This window comes from Lithobates pipiens, unplaced genomic scaffold (assembly GCF_037356315.1).
Source record: "Lithobates pipiens isolate NorthernLeopardFrog02 unplaced genomic scaffold, aLitPip1_a1.2 Scaffold_19, whole genome shotgun sequence".
Taxonomy (NCBI): Eukaryota; Metazoa; Chordata; class Amphibia; order Anura; family Ranidae; genus Lithobates; species Lithobates pipiens.
In genome coordinates, this window is record NW_027507764.1 from 110,526,786 (window position 1) to 110,540,672 (window position 13,887).

Consider the following 13,887-nt stretch of genomic DNA (forward strand, 5'->3'; position numbering starts at 1 on the left):
ATATCACCAATTGGGACTGTTTAACTAAGATTTGTATATATTGTTTACACCTAGCGCAGTGGATTGTTTCTTTCTCATTTATTCCCTATTTTGCAAATTTTTACTGCAACTGGTGGAATTACGTGTGAATTTATTTGATCACTATTCATTGGCGATTAGTATTTATTTATTTGTTCCCTAGAGAGTTGCTTCTAACTGTGGGGGGAGTGGACTGACTGGGAGTAGAGAGAGATCGCTGTTCCTGATTACTAGGAAAAGCAGATCTCTCTCTACTTCCCTGACACAACGCAGATCTGTCTATTTACATTTATGTTTATGTTTACATCGTAAACTGCCCGACGTACACCTGCGGTGATTCGCGCAGCCGTGCCAACCTGCCACAGTATAATGACGGCGGCTGGTCGACAAGCAGTTAAAGTGGTTGTAAGCCGCTGGATATTTTTTTTTTCCGGACCAGCAAGGTAAAGACATAATGTGCTAGCATGCATCGCATACTAGCACATTATGTGAAACTTACCAAAAAACAAAGCCTTCCAGCAATGCACATCGCAGGAGGCAGTGTCCATCTTCACCCGTATTCCTTCCGGGCTGTGGACTCTGGCTGTGCGACTGTCAGGACCCGCAATGATGTCACTCCCACGCTTGTGCGGGGGAGCCGTCATTCACGGCATGACATGGGTGGCCGTTCCTTCAGAGCGCATGCGCTGATGATGTCATTGGCTGAATTTAATGTCAATATCTCCTAAATGGTGAACGTTTAAGAGATATTTACAGTACCTAAAGTTAAGTCTTATTATTGGCTTACCTATATAAGGTACATATTATGCCTTTGAGTTTACTTCCACTTCAAGCTTAGGCCTCATGCACATTGGATGTTGCCAGTAGAAAGCTGTAGCTGTAGAATGGGTTTTGTAGCATTTTTGCATTAGCATTTTTCATAATTTTTCCAGCAAAACTATACTCCACAAAAGCTTATGGTTTAAAAATGCTGATAAATGCTAAATAGTAAAGTTTTTGTGGAATTTTTCAGCATTAGGCGTTTTTACAGCTGAAAACACCTCTTAAGGACTCATGCACGCTGAACGTTATAAAAACATCAGTAGCATTAGCTGTAGAAAGCTGTAGTTGTAGAATGAGTTTTGCAGAGTTTTTGCAGTAGCTTTTTTAAGCGTTTTTTTTTAGCAGTAGCTTTTTAGCAGAACTATACTTCCACAAATGCTTATGACTCAAAAATGCTGATAAAAGCAGAATAGCTGCGTTTATAAGCCTGTTTTAGCATTTTTAAGCTTTTATCAGAGAGCGTTTTTACAGCTGAAAAACTCCTTTTAAGTGAAAATAAACCCCTTTTTGGCACTTGTACCTACAGGTAAGCCTATAATAAGGCCTTAACTGTAGGTACTGTGAATATCTCCCAAACCTGCACGGTTTAGGAGATAGGCCTCATGCAAACTGGACATCACTGGCGCATGCGCTCTGAAGGGACGGCATACCCATGCTGTCCCTTCAGAGCTCTTTGCCGTGGTCTGTGACTTTGGTGGGGATGCGCGGGAGTGACATAATAGGGGTGCGGCCAATCAGATGGCTGGAGGATATGAACCTGAAAAGAAGACCCGGTGAAGATGGAAGTACCTTCAGCGGTGACAGTGCGTGGCTGGAGGGCTTCATTCTAAGGTAAGTCTAAGCCAATAAGGAGGGAGAGTCCCCAGACTTTGTGGCTCTCGTGCAACATCGCTGGTTTGAGATGGGGCTCAGGGGAGTATAAACCTTCTGCCTTTAGAACCACTTTAAGCTCTTGAGCAACTGAACTTGCAAAGTGCTCAGTCATTTTGCCTTTAGTAAATCAGAAGAGGAGGATTGGGGCTGCTCTGTGCAAAACCACTGCACAGAGCAGGTAAGTATAACATGTTTGTTATTTTAAATAAAAAAAACAGACTTTAATATCACTTTAATAAATAAAGTGAAGCTTCACTTTACAATGAATATTCAATCACATGCAAAAAAAAAAAAACCTGGCGCAACTGCACTTGCAGAGTGCACAGTCTTTTTGTCTTTAGTAAATCAACCTCTATATTTAAATGCATAGATGTGAAATTAACCATTGAATAAAATGGGCCAACTCTCATACATAGTTATTATGCTGTAAACAGATTAGCAGGACTTCCCTTGTGTGAATGAGTGCCAGTTAACCTGTCTATTTGCCATTTTTTTGGAATTCAAAAATTGTACATATTTTCAATAAACTTAGCAGAATACTATATATGCTAGATATGATATTTTGGGGCCTCAAAAAGTAATTTTGGATTCTGACTTGGGGTCTTAACACACATGGCCATGAGCTACGTCATGAGCCAACTCTAAAATCTAGAAAATCTGGAATCTAGGTAATTTACTATGGAATAAGTTGAATTTTAAATAAAATATCTCATAGTAAACTTGTAAAATATCTGGGCAATTCCAATGGAGCAATATTATCAAAAATGAAAAAGCAAAGCTTCCTGCCTTTTTTGCGAAGCTAAGCTTAATCCTCTAACACACCTGTCAAGCCTCCATATGGTTAAGTGAGGCTGCCATTACATAAAACAACCAATAGGGTGGCTCAGGGGTCAGAGAAGCATTTTGCCTATTTTTATTATGTGTTTAGACTGAGTTACTCACAGGTTTACTATATGGGATTATCTGATCACTTTTAATAATAATACAGCAGGAGATAGTGCTATGCTTAGCAGAATGACTACACTGAACAACCTAAGCTATTCATCTTTTAGCAGAACAATATCCATACTCTCGTGGCCTTGTCAGTTAAAACTGTGCTTGACTCATCAAATAGTTAGAAAGTATGTTTAAAGTGGTTGTAAACCCTTACAGACCACTTTGACCTACAGGTAAGCCTAGATTAAGGCTTACCTGTAGGTGCAAGAAATATCTCCTAAATCTACACGGTTTAGGAGATATTTGAAAATACAGGCACCGCTGTCTATGGCACACGCGCCGTAGACAGTGGTGCGCAGGCGCACTGAGCATGCAGTTGCTAACGGCGATCATGTGATGTCATCACGGCTCCAGCCAATCACAGCCCTGGAGCCGTGATACCCGGAAGGAAGATGGATGCTTAGTGGAAGAGGGGACAGCGGTGACATTGCTGGTTCCTGTTTCGGGTAAGTGACACATAATGGGCTACTATGCATCATAGTCCCATTATGCTTTACCTTTGCAGGGAAACAAAGAGGAAGTAAAGCCCATCAGGGTTTACTTCCTCTTTAAGGTTCCCGTAGAACTGATTTATAGTAGGAGAAAACACATCTTTAGGCTAGCAGGGATCTCCAAACTATGGCCCTCCAACTGTTGCGGAACTACACGTCCCATGAGGCATTGTAAAACGCTGACATTCACAGACATGACTAGGCATGTTGGGAATTGTAGTTCCTGAGCAACTGGAGGACCATAGTTTGGAGACCCCTGAGCTATAGCAACCAGTCAAAGTTCATCTTTTACTTGCAATGCAGACTCTGATTGTGGTGAAGAAGAACTCCATTGTTTTCTGTGTTTTTTTTTTTTGCTCCAATTTTCATGTACTGTTTTTTAATGGCATGAGCAGAATCTGCACATCACAGTAGGATTCCTGTTGTAATTAAAGCTCAGGACTCTGCAGATCTACCTTCTAACACTGCAGGGGGACCTCATGAATACCTCTTAATAACCCATATGTTTTAAAAACAATGGTGTTACAATCCAAACTATAACTGATGGCTGCTTTAAGACTAGCTTTACTCTCTGTGGCATTACTAAAACAACAGCAAGCTAATGTAATCTAATACCAGGTTTACATTGTTTAGAATAGTACAAGGATTCCAAGGATTCTAAAACACACCACCCAGAAACACTGAGGTTATTTTACAAGGCCTTGTGACTCTCATGTGCCTTGCAATGTTATTATTAAGCCATTAGGAGAATTATGTTCATTGTGCATTATGTTGCCTAAGATTGACCATACACAAACTGATTTGGCTATCAACATTCCAGCTTTGTTGGGTTTAGCAAGATATTTGGCCATCCTTGGTGAGAGTCGAACCTGACCTCTATGGTTCTTCAATAAGGTAGTAAAATCCTATATTGTACAACATGGAATACAAGATCTAAAGCACAGTATTAAACAAAGGAAATAGCCTATATCTGGGCTAAATATTATCAGAGCATCTGAAAGACCCCTTTCGGCCAATTGATAGCCTGTGTATAGAAAACATCTTTGAAGTTTTACAGTTTGTGGAAGTAGCTGAGACCATAGGAGATTGGCTCAAAAAATATACATTATGGTGCTAGGGATTCATGGGTTCAAGGTTTTTTTGGTTCAGCAAAGTATTGCCGAAATTTGCAAGACTGAATTCCTTGTAACCATAATACACTGCCTGGCCTGTGAACTTGGGTCAACTGACTTAGAATAAGTGGGCTTTTTGGTAAGCTAGCCCCCTCACTATAAAAGGATGAGGTCACAAAAGCCATATTGACAATGTGTTTTATCTGTAATGGGGAAAGTATAGAGAGTACGGCTGACAAACAGCATAGGGAGAGATTATTGTAGGGCTTGTAGGCACTGGCAGGTCTATTAAAAACAAAATGCTGTGTATGCTGAGAATTGGGTAGGTAAATGGAGGGAAGGATTTTTCTACCATTTTTTTTATCCTTTGTTATATTCTAATGCTGCTCATCTCCCATAGTCTTTTATGCCTTTTCCTTATCCTCATGCAATGCAGTGATAGCAAGTTGCATATGCTTTTTTTCACAGGGCATATTAATTAATGCTTGCCATTTTTTATTGACTTTTTTTAAATGGTGACAACAGTGGAATATGCCTAGGCAATGTGCATAAGTGCAGCATTTTACATTTTCTTTTGGGAGAGCATGTGACAGGGTGATTTACAGACAGGAGATTGTGGGACACAGGGGCAGAGTTTTGTCACCCAATAACATAAAGTGCCCAAGCATAGATCGTAACACCAGGATCACCAGCTGTTATATTCATGAAAGGAAATTATTAAAATAAAAATAGTCAAGCAATTTTATTATGTTAAAGCTAATATGAGAGTTTAGTGGTTGGGTTTAAATCCACTTTAACCATCTGTATTTGAGTTCTTTTAATTGCTTTGCTAGGGTACATTCTCTTATATGCCTCACCTGTAGGCTCAGGTCTGTACACCCAAGAATCCTTTTAAGGACCATTATCTGTCTGCACCGACAGATTGATAGCTAACTCTTCAATTGTCAACATCTTAGCTACTCTTTTTTCTATTAATAGGGGTCTTTTCTCTAGATTACAACTTTAAGCTTGGGGAGATTAGGGTGAATCTTACAGTTGGTTCAAGCGCTGAGTTTCTTTCGCATCACAGTAATGCATTCATAAAATTTTTTAAAAACACTGTGCACCCAAATCAAACATTGAACTCCCTCACCGTAGGTGCAGTGCAACCCCTTCAGAGAGATAGGTATCCATTTATGAAACCTGAGATCCTGATGATTGCAGCTCATCTCACATCATTGGCGGTTTATCAAACAGAGATGATCAGCAGAGAACAAGTTCTCCACTGATCATCTCCGCATACAGAGAATCTGTCACTGATAGAAACAGAAATGACCAGTTTATGAAGGTGCGATCTTAGCACCTCACTGGCAGTGTTGCCAACCGCCAGTATTTTTAATGGGCACTTTTCTCCTGCCAGTAAATGCCAGTCAAAGAAAAAGGTTGCCAGTAAAAAATATGACTGTGACTCTTGACAGAGGCCATCCCAGTGCCTGCTACAGTGTGTTCAGACAGTGCCGCTAATGTGTTACATGAAATCATGGTGCAAGGGAACAGAGCAGCCGGAGCCTCATGTGCAGGTCTGCAGGAAGGGAGGAAGGCAAGCTGGGAGTGGACTGAAGGGACCACCTGGCATGGAAAGAGAGGGTCACTGTGACTCATAAGGGGACGTGTCATGTTGGTGAGGTGCCATCATCAGCTGTGCTGCTGCACACTGCTGTCAGTATCACTGTGAGAGTCAATTTAATTTGTGTTTCATTTGTGTGTACTGCTCATTCTAATTTCTTACTATACTATTACTATTTATTTTTGATATTACTAAATCGAAAATAAAATAAGTAATATGTTTTTGCCTGCATATCCACCTTAAATCACTTTGCTAATTGCATACTTGTTTGTAGCCTAAATACTAAAATTTGCACTTAAAACTGTAATTTTGTAACTTTTGGATATGCCAGTAAAAACTTGACTGTAGAAATATATATAAATGGCAGCGCTTAGAGAAGGGAGTTCAGGTTGCTGCCGCCCTTTAATTCTTCAGCCTCTGTTAGGAGTCTGTGGCTCTATAACTGTTTGTAATGTTGATATAGGGCTAGTGGCACTACCTGTGCCAGACTACTTATTCTCTCTATGAAATTACCAAATTCTTTTTAACAATACTTATTATAGACAATGGGGTCAATTAGTATGCACACCACATTTGTCAGTCGTGTGTATACTTATTATTATGAGTAGCATAATAGCCCAGAAGGGAGAGAGAAAGGAAAGTAAATAGAATTGGAAAAAGTAAAACTATGCATATACGTGGCGTACCCACCTATAAATTGAAAAACCCTGTATTCCCTCATACACAGTACTATTCTACTGTATATGCAGGGGGACTTCAGGTCTTAATTTTAGTATTACTACTATAACTTCAGCAGATATGTGAAAAATATATCCTGTAAACTAATAAGGTGCATAAGTGCAAAAAACCTCGGTGTGTGATCGGAGCATCGAAATTCCAGACTACCAATAAGTAGTCTGGCACAGGTAGCGCCACTAGCCCTATATCAAAAACTTGACTGTGCCAGTAAATTTTGGGTGTTGTGTCAGTAAATTTCAATCTGGTAGGTTGGCAACACTGTTTACTGGTGATCTCTGTCAGAATTCTCCCTCCCAGATTCTCCAGTCCAGAGGTGGAGAATCTGGGAGAGAAGAGAGAATCCCCGGAGAACTGAGGAGGAAGAAGGAAGCTTACTGACTTCCTTTTTCCTCAATCAGACCCCCAAGACAGTAAACATGTTCCCCTGCCATGTTTATGTAGATATATACAGTATATATAATGTGTGTATATATATATATATATATATATATATATATATATATATATATATATATTCCATTTCATAAACAGGAATCAGAGGAAAGTGATCTCCTCTGGGAATACCAGAGAACTCAGCACCGCTGCTTGATAAAAGGACACCATAGTCCATACGCATGGTTTCATAAAAATTGGCCAGCACCAGGACAGTAAATAAACATGACCAGGGAAAACAGGCTTAAGAGTGGAAACACAAACAAGTGTTTTACTATGCTAGAAATTCCAGTGTATCATCGGAGAAAAAAAGACCAGAAGCAGAGTAATTTTGTAAGCAGATTGAAGAGGGAAAAAGCTTAGACACAAGGCAAGTATTTTGTTACACTAAAAATAAAATGATATCATCCCAGAGACACTTCAGAAAAAAATGACCAGCAGCAAGATGTTAAACGTATCTCGGTAGCATAATTACAATACATAATTTACATTACAATTTACAGTGTAGTATATTGAACGTGCACACAAGATTTGTTTGAGTGCAGCAACCTGGGAGCTATTCTGCAGGACTCCTTGGTAAAATAATAAACTCCTTAAAATAATAACAGTTATACTTACCTGCTGTGTGCAATGATATTGCACAGAATGGTCCCTTACCGCCTCGTCTGGAGTTTCCTGCTGTCTGCTCCTGAGCTGAGTACATACATAGACACACACAGCCTGCTCACTGCCTTCTCACAGGAATTGACTGACAGCAGCAGGAGATTATGGCTCCTGCTGTTGCCTGAGTCTCTTGTGAGACTAGGAAGAGGGGAGAGAAGAGCTGGGTTGAGAAATGATTCAGGTAATTGTTTATGTGTTTATGTATGGGGGGCATGGGGGGGCACAACAAATGGTAAAATGTTTTTGTTTTGTTTTGTTTTTTGCCTTAATGCAGGGAATGCATGAAGGTAAAAAAAAATATTTTAACTTTAGAACCACTTAGAATCTGAGCCTTATGCCTCATACACATGATCAGACTTTCCGGCGGACCAGAGTCTGTCAGACAATTCGATCATGTGTGGGCTCCAGTGGACTTTTTCTTCCCAAAAGTCCGGCGGACCTAGAAATAAGACTGACTACAAATTTGTCTGACGGACTCGACTTTTAGCGGACAATCCGTTCGTCTGTGTGCTAGTCCGACAGACTAAAACCGATGCTAGGGCAGCTATTGGCTACTGGCTATGAACTTCCTTATTCTACGTCATCACGTTCAAATCCGTCAGACTTTTGGAGTGATCATGTGTGGCCAAGTCCGTTTGTTTGAAAGTCCAGCATACCTCAGCTGCAAAGTGCGTTGGATTGTGCACCGGACCAAATCCGTTGAAAAGTCCGGTCGTGTGTTACGCGGCATTAGTCTTGAGGAAACTGGCTACTGGAACCACATTTTTAAGGCAACAAACACGGGCCTAAATGTAGAGACACAACGCAGTGGCAGTGAAAACAGAGTCAGATGTTCAGATGAAAGGTACAGAGTTTTCTTCTAAAAATTGGAGCTTTGAATCTTTTCACAATTTGGGGGCCAATTGATTTTTTTTTGCCAAAAAGATGGAGGGGAAAGAGAAGGAAGAGAGGTGCCAGAAAGCAGAAATGTTGGCAGCAACAACAGTGAGAATAATTGGGGAAAGTGTTTGTTTCTGTGTTGAAGACCCTCTCTGAGATGACAGGTGCAACAGGGTAGGCTAGTACTGAGTGTATTTAGAGACACTTGCAGCCACATCCTTGGCACCCAGCAGTCCTTAAAATCAGCCTTGTCGTCCTTGATTATTTACTTTACCAGTACAGGGATGGCCCCTGAAGGGAAAAAAAAAAAAGAAAATCTGCAAGTTTAACAGTTTTTTTTTAAATAGTGATGTCCTGTGAGAAAAAGATAAAAGATAATATAGGACTACACAGGTTATGAAGTAGAGGAAATGGACTGTTTTACCCAGCAAGTATAGAAACACTTAAACTGAAAAGCTGGTATACAAGCACTTGGCTTGTGGGTGGGGGGTTGGGAACATTTGTTTTCTCCACCCCAGCAAAAATCTGGCATGGGTTGTTACTTAAGATGGTGGGGTGGGTATTGGCAAGTGCTGCTTTGAGTTTCACTTTGTGAAAGCGTGGGAGATTATGGCCATAGGGCTGTATGCTTACTGTTTGCTGCCTGCCTGTCCCATTCAATGAAGTAAGACAACAAAAAGGCCAACAAGGACTGAAATGGAATGGACATGAATCTTCCACTAAATATGGTGGCCTCACAAAATACGCTTGGATCCCCTTTCTTCTCAGCTGTCAACATTTGTACACAGTTTGCTTTGCTGTCCATGCATGTGCTTGCTTTACCAGGGCAGTGACAATCCCTAATTGCTGGTGCCTGCCCTTTCCCCCCTCTGTAGAATGCTCCTCTACTTTTGCTGCTGCAAATTCCTGGTGTTGTGAAAGGGTTGGAAGCCTATGGACATAAGACAGCCAGCAGGTTAGTGTCATTGTCACACATGACCTTGGCTGGCTGAGGATGGCATGAGGTCAGCCATCTCTCACCCTGTGCCTGGAGAGTTGCCAGCTTTTCTGGTGCATTGTGTCCCCTGTCCTTCAGGCATATGGATATGGATCACAACATGACAGAGTTTAGCCTTGGACATTGCATATGCTTTGGGGTACTTGGGGGGGGGGGGGACTGATAATTCTGGGTAGTAGGAGCACAAGACTATTGGGAGGAAGGGAACATAGGTGACTGCACTGTTCACATTGGACAAAACATGCGGCAGCACCACCAGCTTCAACAATGTGCCCTGTCTTGCATCCATCTCAGACACCAGAAGATTTATCAAGTGTGCTTATAGGGGTATGTAGTGCTTCTGCCCATATTCTGTGGTCATGTTTACCCTGCTACTGACAGTGTTGTTCAGCGACTCAGGCATATTTCTGTCCACATACTGGTGGAGGGCATGGATGGCTTTCTGGCTAAAATAATGGAGGATCGGTACCTGTCATGGTGGTCTAGCACAGGCCATAAACTGCCAGAATGTGGCTGATTCCATGGGTTGGATTGGGAGCAGCTGGAAAGCTGTGGATGGGACACCTGACTTGGGATGGATGCTGCTGGATACAAAGAGGTGGTGTAGGAGAATTTTACAGAGGTTCAAGCCTTCTTTTGACCCTCCTCAGTGTGGCTCTACTTTCCTCTTCCTCATTTTGATGTGGTGAATCCTACATCCCTTGCGAGACTTCCTTCCCTGTCATTTGAGGCTATAAGTACTGTAGTCAATACAGCAGGATAATGTTGCTAAGGATGGGGCAGGAAGTGGGAAGTGTGCGTAAAGTGAGAAACTAGGAGAAGGGGTTCAGGTCTTTTGCTGCCGACTTATCTCATTTAAGTGCTGCTCCCATCAAGCTCTGCAAAAAAGAGGTCACTGCCCCCACCTATAACTGTTCTTTGTAGCAAAGAGCACTGGCAGGGTGACGTATGTCAAAAAAAATACAAAGAGATTTCCAAGCTCAAACTTACCAACCAGCCAGCGACCAACCAAAATGACCTGTCCTACAATATGCTTTGGACAGGGGTTTAGTTGCACACATTTGCAAATACATTTGTAAACTGCAGGCCCCACCAAGGCACCCTGTTTTCTGCAGTTCCTAACTTCTGAGCTTCGACAATGGAAGCACATGCATTTAAAGTGGATAGGTAGGGAGACAGGTGAGCCTGGAAGGAACCCACCCCTTCCTTAAAGGTACAGGGGCACACTGCAAGCTCTGTTGTGAAGTCATGTGTTTCTGCATGTGGTACCCATATGGCTGATACTTTTTCCACAGACAATATGTTACATGCAGAGGCTACTGGCCAAAATGGTATTGCAGGCAGTAGATGAGTTAAAAAGGTCATAAGTTAAAAGTCTTAATTGGGAATGCGGGGATGGGAGTGGGTTCACAGAATAGGAGGATGTGGTTTTGAAGTGTTTTTGTGCACTCTGTCTTGACATTTTATTAAAGAAATGAAGTATGGTAACATGTAAAAAAAAATCTCACTAACTTTATTCAGTTATTAAACTGTTACACCAATGGCCAATTTATACTAAATTCTTATAGTTTTTTTTGCTGTTGTGGCTACTACTTCCACTGGTCAATTCATGACTTGTACCTCTTGATGAAAAATCAGGCGTCATAGCCAAAATTAAACTTAATCAGATTGAGGAGCTGCTCATGTATTTAGGTCAAGCTAAAGGTAAACTTAAAAAAAATAAAAAATAAAATCTGAATTATGTGATGCGGGTATATGATATCATTGGCTCTGTCTGCACAAATTGTTTTTGTTCCATAATACCACATACAACTTAAAGGCATCACCCAGGCATCTAATATAAATTATTGTTTTTTTTTTTTACATGTTGTTTCGGAAGCCGCATTAAAGGGACACTCTCCTTGCAGTACAGTACTTAATTTTTTTTTTTGCCTTGTTAAATGTCCCCTATGGCAATGCCCCTTTTTTGACAATATAAAGAATATTAGCCCCAGGCAGATTCCCCCATCTTTATATAGGGCTAAATGCCTACAAATATAGACTAAAATTCCTGACAAAGCACCCCTTAGTACTAAGATATCCTCAGAAATGAGAAAACAGTTGTTAACTTTTTTGTTATCTATCCACCAATGTACTTTTTCATTCCACATGACATACCTGTCCTGACACTGAGAAATATAGTAAGGCCTGAAACATTGTTAGTTATTAACTTCTTCACAAACTTTTTTGCTGATCATGGTAAACAATGTGTATTTCTTGGAAAATGAAACTGAATCCATACATTTTTAAATGGTTTGGCTATATTCTCTCTAGCCAGAAGAGGTATCAAACAAAGCTTATGGAATGTTACCCTCCTTTTCTGCATAAACATGTTCCTTGAAGTATGTCTTCTTTTCTATAAATAGTAAATGCAATCCTTATTGTCTCCTAAGCTCTATAGATGTGTTACAGCTTATTGCTCAGCGCTGTTTCCATGGTTTGTACACTGTATTTTTTACATGTTAATAGCTTCAATCCTCTTCATGATATTTCAGTGGCTTGATCATCACAAGTCTTCATTGCAGCCTAATCATAACCCTGAAGTCTAGCCTAAATCAGTTTAGTTCTAAAACCACCTCCTTACCTCAGGTGCCAATAGCCAAAGTCAGAAGAATTCTTGGAAAATATATTCTTAAAAGAAAAAAGCTGTGTTTCTTGTCGCATTTATAAAACCACATTCAAACACAAAGGGGTAATAATACTTCTGTTACAGTACGTTACGTTTGTGGGTACTACTAAGGTAGTATGAAAGGTTCACAGCCCAGGCACAGAAGGAGTGACCACACAGACATGAAATTTTATCACTGCACCAGATCACCTTATCAGATGTTAAGTGCTGAAAATGGGTCATGCACGCTATATGGTTTATATACACTATTTGCAAACAGTTGGCACACCCCTCATTTACGTTTAAAGTATTTCCAAGTGTTTTGAAGTGTTTATCAGTGGGCAAAGTGAGGGCAACAGTCTTCTGGGATTCCGAAGGTGTGCAGCAGTGTGCAGAAGCCTGTTGCCATCACTTTGTCCACTGATAGAACACTCCAAGCTTTTTTCTTCTAATGTCTTGATTTTCAACTTGACAACAGTGGGTGGCAACTATAGGACCCTATTCAGGTAGGTGTCATGGTGGATGCAGCAGGTCTCATTATTGTCCAACCATCAGCATGGGACAAACCCACAATTACTTATAGTGGATGCTAACTTCCTGCAAAAATCACATGAATACGGTATAGCACACATGAGCCATTTTCATGATGAGCATCTGAAAGAGTGGGGTTGTGCAGTTATAAAGTTTAATGTCTGTGTGGTCATTCTTTCTGAGTTGGGCAGCAAACTTTTTAGACCATCCCTGTCATATATCCACAAAAGTAAAATACAGTTTTAACAGAAGTTTTGTTACCCTTTTGTGCTTGGATGTGGTTTTAAAAGAGCAACAGGAAGCACACCTAATTTACTATTCCCTTCAGCAAAACAGTTTCCAAAAATGCTCCTGACTTTGGCCATTGGCTCCTCAGGTAAGGGGGCAGTTTTAGAACTAGGCTTAAGGACTAGTTTAGGCTAGACTTCAGGGTTATGATTAGGCTGCAATGAGGACTCGTGATGACCAATCCACTGAAATATCATGAAGAGGATTGAAGCTATTAACATGTAAACCTTCATTGTGCAAACCATGCCAATTTTCAGTACTGAACATCTGGAAGAGTGACTTGGTACAGTGATAAAGGTCATGTCTGTGTGGTCACTCCTTCTGTGTCGGGCCATGAACTTTTCAAACTAGCATCGTAAAACTAGAGGGTGGAATACAATTGCCAAAACACCTAACCACATAATCAAAAATGAAAGAAGTTGGTTGACTGTTTTTTCTGTCCTGCTTGTTATGCTGTCATGTCCTGAAATACCTATAGTAGTATTCTGTAACACTCTTTATCAGAAAAAGATTCTAATTGTTTGAGTATCTACTTATCACTCTGTGATTCAGTACATTTCATGAAGTTTAAGTGATGTAAGATTTGGAAACTGGGGAGACAGTGAATAATGTTTGACTTCCTCTTGGCATTTGTGAACTGATTCTTACCATTATTTAGAAGTAGGAATATTATCATGCTGGTATATGGGAACATAATGAGCAAACAATGTTTGCACTGTAAAGTACATTTGGTCATACAAAACATGTATTGTTGTATTTCTTGAATATTATATGTCCATGCTGAACAACCATTG